The 14,838-nt window shown below is 36.8% G+C and overlaps 1 long non-coding RNA gene across 2 annotated transcripts in view; it reads left to right on the top strand.

Moving 5' to 3' along the window:
- The window catches only part of LOC124213215 (uncharacterized), a 35,800-nt gene extending 21,379 nt beyond the window's left edge, over window positions 1-14,421 (top strand). Inside the window, exons 1-3 of one of the 2 annotated variants that reach the window (XR_006881843.2) lie at window positions 11,638-11,737; window positions 11,857-12,135; window positions 14,062-14,421. This is a non-coding gene — a long non-coding RNA (uncharacterized lncRNA). Of the gene's footprint in view, window positions 1-11,637; window positions 11,738-11,856; window positions 12,136-14,061 lie in introns of those variants that run through there. The other variant, XR_006881844.2, reaches the window with a different exon arrangement.
- Window positions 14,422-14,838: the final 417 nt, after the last annotated feature.

Here is a 14,838-nt window from a genome sequence, read left to right as displayed (position 1 = left end):
TAAAATTGCTCGTTGTGCTTACTCGAGCAGACTGGAATGTGATTCGATGAATTTCCACTGTCTCGTTCTTCTCCTAGCGCTAGACGGCGTTGAGCTGAAAACTGCAAGCAAGCACTTTTTCAGCGATGAAGTGCAGTTATGTAAGCTACAATCGTGATATCGCACAATTTCACATGACATCGCTTCATTTCGTCAGTGACTCTGTGGCATTGTTCCGAATCCTTAGCTTCTAAGAATTTGTGTGGTTACATATAGTATACATGTGGCGCTGAATTATGAGTGACTGGTGAGCTTGCGCTAAAACTATGTCAGGCTAGTCAGTTGTTTAGTATCGGTCGAAGAGGGAACACATGTACGACTCAGAATTATAAAGTATTATTAAATATATTATTTCCACACGAAGTTTCTTTCGTCGTCTTTCTTCAAACCTCGCTGGGAAATAGATTTATGTACTTCTCTCGTAATTAAAAATTTTGCAAACTGAATAACACAATTGGAAATACCTACTGACGACTCACACGACAATTAAGACAATTTAGCTGCAACATTTGACGCTTCTAAAAGATAAGCATATACATTTGATTTTTAACTGTCCAAAATCTTAATTTCCCAATTCAATACAATTAGTAATAATATTCCGTCAATCGACAAATATACATTCCTGTTATCGATTCTTTCTTCAATGGATAAACAAAATAAACTTATAGAGCTGACCAATTATCTCGTTGCATATATGTAATTATTTGTAGTTTTAGAGAAATCAATATCTGTCTAAGGAAATCGTTACAAACTGATAAACAGACAAACTTTCCTACCTTTCAAAAAGGCAGACGTTCGTCGGAGAAGATCATTGATTGGCAACTTGCACAAATTTACACTTTTACGATGTTTCGACCGAGCCCAGCGTCCAACATCATAAGCGCTTAGGATAGCCAATTTTCCTTGATGATGGCTAGCTGGGCCTCGTGGAAAAGTCGTAGAAGTGCAATGTAATTTTTGCAAATTGTCAATCACGTTTCCCGACGAATATCTTCTTCTATTGACCTCCTCGGATCACGAATTTTACATTAATCCACCTTTCAAAATAAGGAGAAATGTATTTTTGATGTGATTCTTTCGCGATGAGAAATCAGTCAGGCTGAGGAAAGTGGATTAAAAAATGAAATGTACCACTTTGAAAAGTTCTCGTTTCCGAAAGATGTACGTAGAAACTGAAACATTTCTCTTAATCGTACAGCCATTTACTTCATCGTAATTTATAGCATGCATGGTATTGTTTGGGAGTTGGAGATTAGCGATAAAAAATGCCCGTCCTTACTCCTCCCCCCCCCCCCCCCCACCCTTGGGGTTTGGTAGAATCATAAGTTAATCGGCTTCTTCGCGTCTCAACGTTTCGAGTGTCGGAATCTGCTCTCGTCTTGGGAAGTTGGAGGTCTGGCAGGGATCGCCGCGTGCTGATAGAAAATTGATACATAATTTATTCCACTTCTGTAAGAACTTACCTACCGTAAGAAATTCATCGGTCTTGGCTGTCATCTCGGATCCTGACTTGGTTGGCCGGTAAACATTGAGCAGCCCCCAAAGTGATTGAAAATGCAGTACGAGTCATTAGGGCTCACGATCAATCGAAATCAATCTAAAAACAGAACAAAATATTTTAGGGTGTGAATAAATGTACAGGTGAACACCCGGATTAAAAAATAATTCGACATTTTTCTCAAACTCCAGTCGTTTCTTGCAAACAAACAAACAAAAACGGTTATAAGCAGTTTTCGAGATCGGCTGATAGCATGTTGTGCAATACACAAATGCGTCACCTTAAATTCATGTCTTTTCGCTTGACAAGTATCAGCTTTGAACCTTACGCGGCGATGGTTCGTTTATAAGTCAACTGGTATCGACAACACGGTGAAAATGAGCAAAAGAAATAAACAAAATACACTATTATGCATATCAACTTTTTTACGGCTTCTACAAAAAAAAAAGAGAAATATACGATTGGTGTAACGAATAACAATAATGAATATTATTTTAATATCTGCTTGGTCGGTGTGAATGACAAAATCCTTCTCACAATTTGGTATCAGGGCCGGTGTCTGGACACGAAAAAATTTCTTCTTTCACAGTTGTTTTTTCTCTCTCTGATAAAAATTTTCGTTCTCTTCCTCTGCCGAATTCTATGCCGTCACTTGAAAAGGATCGCCCACGCCTCGAAAGCTTCGAACTTTAATTCTAGAAATTCTGGCTGTCAGCAGCTTCACCCCATTGCTGAAAATTCCTTGTTGCGACTTGTCGGTTCGATTGACTAGCTTTCACGAAGCGATCATGAATTCACGAATCGATTGTATTGCAGTTATTGTTGGTATTTTTAGTTGGTCCATTCCCTTCAAGCGGGATCCTTCTTTTTTTAACGGGCCCTTCAGACTCTGCTTTGGGTACACGTTCGGTATATTAACGCACCTTTATTTTGTACTGCAGTGGCACGTAATCAAAATCCGGTACTCGTCGTTTCGCGTGGATCCGAAATCGGAATCTCTGACCTCTTCAAACAAGCCTTCTTCGTTCATTAAAAACTAATGAATTCATTTTCATCGACGAGTGAATTTTCAGCCAGTACTTCCAAAATTTCGCTGTAAGTCCAGTGAAATTTGAGTGCCTTGAAAAAAAAGGAGAGGGAGTATCCGGATTTGTTCCAGGGTTCCTTCGTACCGTAACGAAACCAATTGTTTAACAACCCCCATGAGAATGTTATTCCTGCTACGTCATTGAGGACAGTTGATGAAGGATCAAGAGATACACAGAATCGGTCTAGGTAGCTGTGGCAGGTAGCGAAAAGCTCCGTTTTAAAGGGGATTTCTATTTGTTCAACGGCTTTGTACAGCAGGCAGTATTATTCCCGCTGAACCAAACGACAAACAGCCAGGTCTGCAAATTCAAGCTCGCGCTCATAAATCCAGGACAACCTTACACTCGTCTCGACCTTTAGTGCGAAAATTTGAAAACCCACGCCCGGAAGGGTCCAGACAATTGAAGAGGCGGAGGGCTGCGTAGTAGTTCAAGACCTTACATCAACTCCACGTATTTTCACCGCCACTCATTCCCTGCGATTCAATGTTTGAACTGTAGATTTATAAAAAAGCGAGATAGTACAAGTACGCACTGTGTCGGATTCTTTCTAACTAATATTTCATATCAAATAATCAGAAGAAATCAGCGAAATAAAATCCGTTAGATGAGTTGTACATAATATTTTCAGTATCTTTTATGAAAGTGATAAATTTTCTCAATCAAATACACATTCATCTGTTATCATTCGTCCGGCAATAAAATTAAAATCAATGCGTAAATACGTGCGAATAAAATCAGGTTGTAAAGATTAACCCTGACGCTTAACACCACGGTATCGTCACCGTACATTCCGTACGAAAAATGTCCAAAATAATCTGATTTGATCCAAAATAAATAGTAATGAAATATCGTAAAAATTGTTAATTCACTCTTTTGCTAAAAATTAAACTTCACTCACTCAAATAAAGACCTTTTTTCCATTACACAGTATCTCCACAATTTTTTTCTCTTAATTATCTGTATCTTAACAATTGTTCGGTCTGTTTTTAGTTTAAAACATTGAAAATTCAGTGAGTTATGATTTTTTGAGTAGAATAATCCATTTTCCGGCATTTTGTTGTTTTAGAAATATTTTTCATATTCAAAATTTGATTTTTCTATGGATACCTAACTTTTGATTAAAAGTGTATACAGGATTAAATTTAATAGTTTGAACTTAGATTATAAAAACATACATTTCGATTATTTCGAGGCCTCTTTGTCTTCAGGTCGCATAACTCAATTGATTCTTCTCCTTTTCTGTCAAATGTAAGTTATTTTAAATCCTTGCCGGGTTCGTCGATGTTTGTTCAACAATTTATTATTACCAATATGTTTCACAGTTTAAACTGTCTGCTTAGTATCACATATTCAATTCATGGAAAGAACGAGAAATTTGTAAGACTTCGGCAAGTGTTAAATGGTAGGTCTATTGATTTGCGTGTTAATTAACCAGAGACTCCATGTCGAGTAACTAGGATTTTCTCACCTCTTTACTTCTCATTCGCACCTATCGGAAGAGCGTTAGAGGATCTTGAAATATATAGCGGTAAGTTTGAATTTCATTATCTGTAGCCTGTTGCCTGTTAGAGCGCATAGATTGTTTCTTTTCGTAACGATAATAACCACCTGCACTTCGTTTTCGAGAAAATTACTATTATAAGGGAACAGCACATCAGCTGTGCTTGTGAAAAAATGTTGTGGCTAAAGCTAAAATGATGAGTGGTATTCTAAACGAGCGTTACTGGATGATAAAAAAGCTCCTTACAACAATTCTCATGAAACTGGGGATTATATCTCGAAAAATTGGCTGTTCAAGAAACAATCGTAAGATCAAGTATTCCCAAGCGACAATAAATACAGAGCCCTTGGGATGTTCTCTGCTGTTACATTTACGGATGACGGGAATCTTGAGGTGTATAATTTCGTCGAATGTAAGATTATGATGGACGAGATATCGCTCCGTAGTTCAATGAACGGAGATATCTGGATTAGTGAATGATGACGTGATATGGGCTTATATCAATTTGGTTGTGAGGGACAAAGTTTTGAGTCTGAAAGACGGAGAAAAAGTATACAGGCAAGTGAGTTTGGATAAGTAATTTGTTCTCAGAATAGGACGTGATAGCGAGGTGCGCACGGAATGTGCGAGAGATGGCTTAGTCTAATGAAGTGAAGAGGCTTTCAGGTTGGAGAGTAGGAGTCGAGTTATAAGTATAATACGAGTGCAAAATGCAAATGATTGCGATACGCTAATCTTGAAAAATCCAAGCATCCGAGTATCGTACAACGAACGAAAGGCACTGCAACAAAATTCAAAATCAAACAAATTTATCCGAAGTAAAGTTCGAACTTTTTCAGCACGCAATTCAGTTTTTTTTTTTTTTTACCTTGGACGTAAGTGCGACTATAAGTTTGTTACGAACTTCTCGACGCTGAATGCGAATTTGATGTCAAAAAGTTATTAAAAATACAGACAATTCCAAAAATGGGGCTCGAACGGGACGAATTATCAACATTGTTTTAGATAGTGTTCTTGGATGAGATTTATGCGATTTTAGGCCGAGAATAGGTGTAATCACCAATACTATCTATATGCAGCCTTAAAGAGGGTGAAAACCACCCTTACCCATTGAGTTTTGTAAATTTAAAGGTCATTCTGAGATATCTGATTGTCAACCAATGAATTCCAAGCGTTTCTAGTATACGTTTGTTACCAAATTTTTCCGTTAACTAATTACATTCACAAACGGACGTTTTTTTTTGCACATGTTTATTTATAACAGCTATAAACAATCATGGATTTAAGAAAAATCCTAATCATTCCATACTTTAAGTATTTTTTTCACCTGAAAATGCAAAAAAATCCAGGATTTTGGAATATTAGTATAAATATAAGTATGAATTCTTTTTTTGATCTTCAAACCATACTATTTGGGGGTTCTACATTTTCCGCAGGGTTGGGCAGGGTTTGATATATTAGGACGAGACGTCAATAAAATCCCAATCAAACGTCACTTCAGATAAGTTCGCTTGGTTGTTGAAAATTATGTTGCGTCGTCTCATCCTGTAGATCGTAAGTGTAAATGTTGAAAGTTAGAGAATAAATAAAAAAAAAAAAAAAAAACAACAACAACAACAACAGTAATCAACGAAAAAGTTCTGTCAATGTGAACCATGGAAGTTAATTTATGTTTTAATTTGCACTAGAAAATTCGTTTTTTTTTCATCTTTATATGTCAGTTAACACAATGACAGTAAAGACTTATTGAATATTTTTTATTACTACGTTTTCGAAATTTACATCGCTGTTAAAAGGTTTAATTACAAACTTGGCAAACACCTTGAATTTATCGGACTTAACCAGCCATACTCTTGATGGTCTCTATATCAATATCGCTTCCGTCAGCCGCTGATATCGACGCATGGCGTGTGCTGAAAAGTCGACGTATCAATTCCACTTTTTCTCAACCCTAATCGTTTATTTAACGTACAATTAAACGTACAATTTCAAAATCGACGCACTTGAACCAGAGTTATTTTTGCAAGGACAATAAACAATCATTCGAAAAAATTTAAGGTCTAATTGTAGGAGCCGCCTTCAAGTATTTCGTATTTTTTCACTTTTTCAACTCCAACCATTTCTCTCACATCTTTAATCATTTTTTGCCGAGACTATTGGAGTCTATTTTTGAGTTTTTTAATTTTGTCTCAGAATTTTGTTCAAGTTATGACTCTGCATATTGTATAATGTTGTGTAATATAATAAAGTTCAAAGTTGGATGGGGCCTGACTGGCCACGTGTGAAAATTGAAGAAATTTTCATAGGTGTAAGGGACTAGGGTTAATATTGTTTTCAGTATCCACTTTATGCGGTTATTTATACATCAGAAATAAGGTATCGTTAACTTTATGTCGTAACGAATCCGTAATTTTCATTTACTCTTGAAGAGTAAATTTTTAAAATATTTATCTGCCGTCGGATCAGGTCAGTTTTGTATTTGTGCCGATAAAGAACGTTCTATAACTTTCGTTTAAAGCCATCCGTATTTTACCGCTGGACAAGAAGCTAGGAAATTACGAACCAACCAACACATTGAGCTTAGCCCCGAATAACATAGTTTGACTTCTTTACACATTTTCCAACCATTTCGCAAAGTTCAATGTAATAATTTTTGCTCAAAACATCATTCCGAGAAATTGTCACGACTGAGCTAGTGTAGATTATTCATAATTTATATGAAAACATAATCAATTTGAAGTCGATCCTACTTACAAACAAGCTACATGTTCCAATGGCTTCGTAAATAAATACGGTATTGTGCACAGGCCGAAAGCTAAACAGTTTACTCGGGTGCTCTGGTCGATTTCGACGTTGACGTTTATATCTCCAAATATCAAAATTCAATTAGGGACCATTCAAACACTACGTCACGCTATTTTCGGTCATTTCGTCTCCCCCCTGCTTCCCCGTCCCCCACAACGTATATCGTCACGCAGTTTTTCACACCCCTCAATTTCGGCGTGATATGATCTATTTCGTTCTTGCACCTCTTCCTCCTTCGTATACGTGAACATTCGTTAATAATACGACGGATAATGTTAATCGTCTGATCAAAAAACAAAAGAAACAACTTGTTGGATTTACATGCGAGACGGTAATTACGTGGACAGTATTTTTTTGGAGTAAATATCGCATCGATCGAGGTTTTTCACAAGTTGAAAGATAACTCGGTAACGTAATCTTGTGATGGAACGGTGTTGTCTCCCGAATTTCTATCTTCCACTTTATATTCCGGTTATTTATCTATTTTGATGGATACGAGAAGACTTGTCAATTTATATTAAGATATGTTGGTGATTTGTTTAAGATGTTTCCTCTCAAGTTTTGTGAACTTTTGAAATCTTTAACTGGTTAAATCCTGGTCTTTAGTTCTCTGGAAGACTTTTTTCCTTTTAGATGAACTAAAGTTGCCAGAATCTCTCCGATCAACTTTTATAACAGAGGTGGAACGACGCAAATTGAATAATGAATTCAAATAAAAACTATTCAAGTGCACTCGATGGATTCGTAAATAACTATATTTATTATTCACAAAACGTCTCGATTTCTCCAACATCTTTTACCGAATGCTTCTTCGGCTCTTTTTACAACAATCCCGTGTAAAGATCGTTGTTCAACAAACTTGAACTTATTTTCTATCAATCAAACATTTGCTATCGACTCTAAATTAACTTAGAACTAATTTACAAACTATAAACCAATGAACAAGTCTTTGTTACACAATCTACCCCACAATCCCTGTCATTTTGACTCCGAAAATATACCGTACATATAAATATCGTCACGCATGTGAATCCGATTGGTTTTTTTTTCGTGTGGTAGAGAAAAACAGACGTGAGTTAGTTATGAGAGAGAAAAAATTCGTGACATAAATTCACACCATAAATTCGTCTCGTAAATCTTTGCCACTCGTTTTGCAAAAAGTGTAATAATAATAATAGGAAAAGGGTTATCTTAGAAAAATAATTCTTGTAATAAACAAAATTCCTGTAATGTGTCATACAAATATGTTTGAAACCACCACTCGAACAATTACGGACGAATCAGGAGTACAGTATCCTCAGTTGATGAATAGAACGCGTATTTTCTAATGAATCATTACTATTTGTTGATAAAAACTGCATCATGCTAACCAGAGTTTCGTATACAGCTTATGGAATTTTCTTTTTGAAAATTATCTGATCAATATGAACGCAATTATAACTGAACCAGTGTTATGCTTGATTTATGGATGTTGTTTGAGCGATACAAAAGCTGAATGTTACTCCTAAATGAGGAAATCTTCATGTCTGGCAACGAGCTAATGTATTTTGAAAATTGTTCTTTTTATTAGTGAAGCACATATAATTATTTACTGGTGTTGTGTTGTTTTTCTTTTTTTTTTGTTTTTTTTTCTGAGCAATTTTGCCTTCATTTTGGAATTACTATATTTATAATGTACCTTGTGAAGCTGAATGAAAATTCATTCAAAGTTCAAATACAATGTTTATATTTATCAATTACGGTGCCAAATCACTTCTTGTGATTTATTTCGGCGGCAATGACCAAAACTACACACGATTTGTATGAACTTTTCTACCGTAGAGTTTTGGTATTTTTGAGAAGAGAAAATAATTTATGCCTGATTGGTAAATAACCTATTCTTATTTGAAGGCTTATCGAACTTGGAATGGTAATCAAATTATAACTAGATCAGACTCGATATACCCGATTCACGAATTTCAACTTCGAGCATGAAAATAGCCCTGCTGCAGTAATACTTTGCAGTACGAGACACTGGGAATGTGAAGAAAAAACTGAAACAAACATGTCTCTGCATTTTCTTTAGCTCGTTAGCTCGATAAAAGCCTCGTCGAAACATCCTCTTCTTATTGCATCCCGACAGGAGTCTCGTACTTAAATTTGTTTCGCCTTCAAAGTGTTTCCGCTTCCCGGAGACGCCTTCATCTCAAGGTGGTGTCAGTTTCACAGGCATTACTGAAGATGATGTTACCACTTAGCGATTTCACCCGTGTTTTCTCCAGCGTTGATAACTACCTCGGACAGTGGATAGTTGTAAACCTGACTGACGCCACAGGTACATTAAAGGTACGGATAAATTTCATTTTGCGTTCATTGTACATCCACAAACGCTTGCGTCTCAAATACCTACGTCGAACAAAATATGTTCTGCGGTAATACGTAATGACCATGTGAACACACGGGTCGCTTCAAGAACCCGAAAGGAATGTGAAATATCATCTGAGGTTTTCGTATCGTGAACTGTGGAACGACTGACGGACGCGAAGATAAAACTTCAGAGACTTGTAAATCAATGTTGAAGATTTCACCGGGTCTTGCAGGTCCGTAGATAATGGTCTTACACGTAACCGTAGGAGTCTCTCTCCATCGTATAACTCTACTCCACCATAGATCTTTCGGTTCAGGCTTTAGAAAGAGCTACTGCACCTCCGGAGACTATGGATGAACTGCCATTTCGACAATGGTTACCTCGCACCATAAATTATCCATTCGCTTGTATTTAGATGCCTGATTTTCACCCCTTTTACCTCTAGTTTCGGTTGGTGAGAAAATTGAACCCACTTAGCTAATCGACGGTCGCTAATAAGAAACACTTGTCGGGAATATCACGTATCCCGTATATTTATACACAAAGGATTCGTATTTTCATCTTGTCACGCTAGAGCTGAGTGTTTCTAATTAGTGCCCACCGAAAAGTGCTTCATTAATTATCCTCTAACGATGAGATGTATTGGACACTGTAACTACAAACTAGACATGGTGGAAAGTAAATGACAATAAACACATGTAATCAGGTTTATGGTATAACAATTTGCTACGGAACGTTTGGGCATTTGATATAATGTAGGTATTCTGGGAATGGATCACCTTCGAGGGTTAAGATGTTGAGAAGGATCATAAGAGGATTGAGTCACGGGTCATCAAACAGCTTCAGGCTTAAAGTCATCTGGAAATCTATCTTCGAAGAAACTGTGGGTCGTCGGATGGACGACAAGCGTGGTAGGATGTGTGCTTGAAGTACCAATGGTAGTTTGGGTCGCAGATCTGCATACGAGTAACGGCCTTCGCCCCAGTATCAAGAGTGATAGATAGTGAGAAATTCGAGGGAATCCAAAGGAAGCGCTTCTAAGACGGATTTAAGGATTTATCGTGTCACGCTGGCTAGTCGGCAGGATATATAATCCTCCACGTTATTTGCACCAACGCTTTTCGTCGTTTACCTTGTCAATCCTTTCGAGAGTGACCTAACACCGTTGCATTCCTCGTGAAATATCAGTGTAAGCACACACCGGTGCCCAACACAACAACCTTCGACAAAACACTCATCTAGCAATCGAAAATTGATCATTTAAAAACGAAGGATGTTCTCTTTTACGAAGAAGATACATTCCTATTTAATATTATGTTGTTTTCACTTTGTTTTATCTAAAGTTCTACAGACTGTGTCTCTTGATGGTGAGTAGACGACTCTATTCCAGTAGTAGATCTGTCGTCTAGTCGGTAACTTAGCTACCTACACAATTAATGATTGACAGATTAGTAGTACGATATTCAATTCTGAACGTAATGAAAAAATGGTAACAGAATATAAGCACTTTTGTACTAAAGATTATTGATTGATTCAACCATGCGGATTGTGACCTGTGGTCAAGTGAACAAAATTTAGTAATGGATGAAATTCAAAATTGATGGTCTATATCAAGATATGCTGTACAAATGTTGTACCTGTTGTTAGAATTTAAACAATATATCGTTATTGTCATTTATTGCTTGATCATTAGTGAAACTTTTTCTTCCGTAGAAATCATGATCTTTTAACTCGTATTACCAGCCATATTCCTGCAGTCTCGTCATGTTAATTGGGCATTACGAGATACAAGAAAACGAGAAACATGTTACTAATTGTAAGGTTTTAATATTTTTCACAACCATTATCCTACCGGTTGAAAAATACACATTGCCGTATTCTGATACAAAGTTTCATCTTTAAAACGTGTGAATATGGTAAGAAAGACTTGCGATTTAGTATGAACTACGATATTGGTACCTTACGGATGAATGCAGAAGGTATTACAGCCATGTTTCAATATCGTTGATCGTCAATTATATTTGTGTCACCGACACTTAAGTTATGATTCGAAAATTCGTATTAAATTTCAAATGTCCGAGCAAGCCTGCGGTGGAAGATTGAATTTTGGTCAGGTCACATAGTCGATGAGCCAGAGAACATTTTGATACGTAATTTGACACAGAAAATTTCCTATTTTATAATATTATGATATGCTCTACAAACATCGGTCTTAATTTTGAAGTTATGGCAAGCGAAATTGCCCCGAAAATCAGACATGATCTTACTAAGGGAGTGTAATTGAAATATTCCACAGAAAAATTCTCAGGAGGATCACGAAGGGGCGAAATTATTCTGCTTTCGCGCTCTGGAGCAACTAATTTTCGCATTATTATGGAGCAATTTTTTTTGCAATGCACTTCTCTGGGGTTCTTCAAGTCTGTGACGGGAGAACAAAGCGTCAATACAATCAAAAGGTCAAGGCGTCAGTTAATTTAAGATACTGACACTCGTCACATTGAGACGTCCTTTAGAATATTCAATTCAATACTAATTCATGTTTTACATTATGAAAAGTTTTTTTTTTTTTTTTCAGATTTCTTTAGAGGGAGTCACAATACCTTGGGCCCTGATTTGCGATTCGTTGAACAAATGATGTTTCGAGGTGGAAATAACAAGGTTCTCAGGATTATTTTCCCATTCAATTCTTAGAAATCTTCCTCCTGGATTGATGAAGAGATTAAAATCCAAGCGAGCTTTGGAGTGTCAACGAGTTTCTTGAACAATTTTTCATCACTAATGCAAATGCTCCACCTTCTTCTTATTAATGAACGCGTGCATCAAGCTTCAGAAGGATACCACGGATTTATGCAAGGTACACATATATACCCATAATAAGCGTCTTGCTCTAAGCTCGTATCCATTTTGTTAGTCGGTCACCATTCATCCGTCATTGTCAAAGCTCGACACGTGAGATTTGTCGCAAGCTCTCTAGGCGAACAGTCAGAAGTTCAGTTTACCACAGTATCCAATCACGAGTCGGACACAAGCTACGATAACACCAAGTGAAGATACCAAAACGCCAAGGTGTCACCCGGTTAATAGCCAGTTTTGTCCGGTGACGTTGAATTTGTGTTCAGCTGCAGTCTCGCTGTAGAAAACTAGAAAATAGGTTTCTTGACGCTGGTAGCTTCAATGCGATGTTTCAGCTCCTTACTTCAATGCGCTTTTGCTGCAGGCAGCAAATAATTGCACGGAAATGATCAACGACACGTGATGAATCTGTCTGAAAATTCTCGTTGGTTGAACAATACATAATATCATCAACCTGCATTTATGTAGAAAAATGGTAGAAATCTGCGTAATCTTGTGACTTGACGTGCAACTTAAATTCACGCAATTGAAATTAGAAATAAGACACTCATCGACGGAAGTGGCGACTTGTCATTCAAATGAAATTTTCGTTAGCTGTGTTTTGATTTTTATCTATGTGCAATGTCGTTTGACGTTAGGATGGAGGTAGATTTATGTTTTGCGGATGACTTAGGCTTACGGTGTATACGTATAGATAACATTGAACAAGAAGATGGAAAAATTATCGCCTTTCGCAATCGATCTTTTCAATTCTTCTAAACGCAGTGACCAGGTTTATACTCGATCTGAGAGGTTACTGTCACGTATCACCGTTTGGTACGAAGCTGCTTTGGCTACCTGTCAGACAAAAAAAGGAATTATTTTGTGGTCACATTTCTTAATCAGACTACAATGTGTTCCTCAGCAAGCTACTCGCGTCAATTATTTATTGAACAAGACACAAATCTCACACGTTGAGACTGCATCGTATTAATCGAGCAAATCCACTACTTTAATCAAACCGATACACTGATTTACCATAATTCTTCCGCTCTTTCAGCGATCAGGTATTGGGACTCTATACCACATGTCATTAGATCAGCTACGTTTCTTTCATAATTAAAAAACCTCGTGTACAACTATCTTCATAACCTTGAATGTTACGTGCTTATCTACAACTGCAATATATATAGTTCGTATTTTTTTATCTCTGTCCAGCGTTATAAAAATTGTCAAATTAAATTGTCGTTTCGAGCCTTTGAAGACAGGCTTCCTCAGAACTGAAAATTTCATTTAGTTTCAATTTATATTTATGGTTATTGAAAACGGTCGTGTTTGATATTTTCATAAGTGTACGTGGATGATAAAAAATTTTTACTACAGATAATTATGTGAGAAAAGGAATCTTATTAAGAAAATTAAAAATGCAAATCTGAAATCTAAAAAGACAATATCACACGCGCGTGATTGAGCTAATATTATATACTTTAAAGATATTGTACAGTGCTTATGTTGTGCTTTTGAAAAAAATGTCAACTTCTCTTTTATCTACAGCGTTTTCCTACCTTCACTTGTTTTGACCAACTTTATAGCGTATCGACCTTTTCAACTGCTGTCTAGAATTCATACATTGTACAATTCTACTGCAATCTAAAAACAAACCTGAGTTCCTAACAACTTTACCGTTTGTCATACCCGTTGCAAGTTATTATTTCATGGCCATTAGTTCGGTTTATACTGATTCGACCCGATTTATGATTCAGACAAAAATTCATCACTAATCTTGTTTCTGAGATTTTTCACCTCAAAAACAAACGTTTTTTTTTTTTTTTTGCAACGCACTTTAGTTGAACATGCGCACGTCATTTGTAAAAACAAATTAAATTGAATGTTCATCAGTCTTCGCACCCTTTTCGAACACGGTCATGATCGATTTAACACGTTTCAGATGTGTACACTTTACAAGTGATCAAGGAAACACGCTCATCAATCAGCTAACGACAGACCACGTGGTACTCACATGGTATGAGAGTCCATCACAGGCAGCTACAGCGATTAACGGCTAGCAGGTAGAATTGCACGCAAACTGGAAAGCGCCAGATGGTTCAACAACTTGTTACAGAATCAGTTACTCGTACATTCCACTTCTCCTACCGTCCAACAATTTGACTGCACATAAGTCACTATTGAAAATACATCTGTAATACGTATGACAGATGAAGTCAAAGGTCATGGCTCACTCGCAAGGAAAGTCAAGGATCACTTACGTGATCTCCTCCGATTACTTCTAATTTTTATACCTTATGAATCATCGAAAATCAAACGACATGTGTTTTTTAACAGCTGTCATCTGCGCTTACGGAATGGAATAAATTATTGAAATTGTTTATGAGTCTGTTTCGCGAGTTCACCCAGAAACATTATATCAATTTAAATTATGCCAATCAGCTTTTATTCCATACTTTCATTTCAAATGTCCTTGAACGCATTCAGCACAGTAACTTGCAATAGTTATGGAGTATTATTCTTTTTTATTAAGAGCAAGAATTGCGAATGTTACAGGCATTTGAATTTCAGCGTATTTGCTATGTATAAATACATCGTATATCCGGTTTATAAGCTTTGATTCAGGGTTAATTAATCATTTGTGATGTTCCAGAGAACATTGCACCTGCTAAATCCAGTTAATATCTGAATTCCGGTAGGATCGGAACTGAACCGCTTG

This window comes from Neodiprion pinetum, chromosome 1 (assembly GCF_021155775.2).
Source record: "Neodiprion pinetum isolate iyNeoPine1 chromosome 1, iyNeoPine1.2, whole genome shotgun sequence".
Lineage (NCBI taxonomy): Eukaryota > Metazoa > Arthropoda > Insecta > Hymenoptera > Diprionidae > Neodiprion > Neodiprion pinetum.
This window is presented reverse-complemented; position numbering and strand designations above follow the sequence as displayed.